The sequence below is a fragment of the Octopus bimaculoides genome, chromosome 28 (assembly GCF_001194135.2).
Source record: "Octopus bimaculoides isolate UCB-OBI-ISO-001 chromosome 28, ASM119413v2, whole genome shotgun sequence".
In the NCBI taxonomy this organism is placed as follows: Eukaryota; Metazoa; Mollusca; class Cephalopoda; order Octopoda; family Octopodidae; genus Octopus; species Octopus bimaculoides.
The window spans coordinates 17,387,176-17,388,157 of record NC_069008.1 but is presented as its reverse complement, the minus strand read 5'-3'; the positions used below and the strand labels follow the sequence as shown (position 1 = coordinate 17,388,157).

Sequence of the window (982 nt, the reverse complement as noted above, 5' to 3'; positions counted from 1 at the left end):
TACATACACACACATACGCATATACACACACATACACATATACAGACATACACATGTGCATGCACACACACACACATCTACACACATCTATCTATACACACACAAGCGCATATACACACACATGCACATATACAGGCTTACACACACATCTAGACATGCATATCTATACACACACACACACAGGCACACACACACACACACACCCACAACCATTCATTTTCCATTTGCTTCAATATAGAAAATGGTAATTATCTCCGTCTGTAACTCATAGAACTTAGAACCCCCACCAGCAACTTTTTCCACCTCTTATTAGCACCAACCATTGCAAAAGGAGGATCTTATATGCATTTACCAATATTGGTTCCAGAATCTTTAATAAAACCAGACAACTGAACCATTCCTGGGCAAATATTATTGGCAAGCAATAAATTTGTGACTATTGCGTCTTCAGCTTGAATGTCTACCATGTTTCCACCTCAAAGACAAACATTTGCGTGAACAAATATTCCGTTAATGTCCCATGGGCTGAAGAAATCAATTTATATTTTAATTACAGTTTGGGTTACGAGACTTAAACCCAATATTTGGAAAAAAGTTCTGGAATCTTGCTTAACAAATTCGGAGTGGAGGTACAGGAATGGCTGTGTGGTAAGAAGCTAGCTTCCCAACCAGATGGTTCCAGGTTCAGTTCCCACTGTGTGGCACCTTGGGCGGCTTGTCTTCTGCTGTAGATTCAGGCTGACCAAGCCTTGTGAATGAATTTGGTAGATGGAAACTGAAAGAAGCCCGTCGTATATATATATTCTTTTATCCTTTTATTTGTTTCAGTCTTCTTAACCGCAGCCATGCTGGAGCACCGCCTTCAGTCGAGCAAATTGACCCCAGGACTTATTCTTTGTAAGCCTAGTACTTATTCCATTGGTCACTTTTGCTGAACCGCTAAGTTACGGGGACGTAAGCACACCAACATTGGGTGTCAAGC

At 40.9% G+C, this 982-nt stretch overlaps 1 protein-coding gene across 1 annotated transcript in view; it reads right to left on the bottom strand.

The window, feature by feature from the left end:
* Positions 1-982, bottom strand: part of LOC106867526 (formin-J) — a 14,450-nt gene that overhangs the window by 6,657 nt on the left and 6,811 nt on the right. The gene's annotated exons all lie outside the window — the stretch shown is intronic.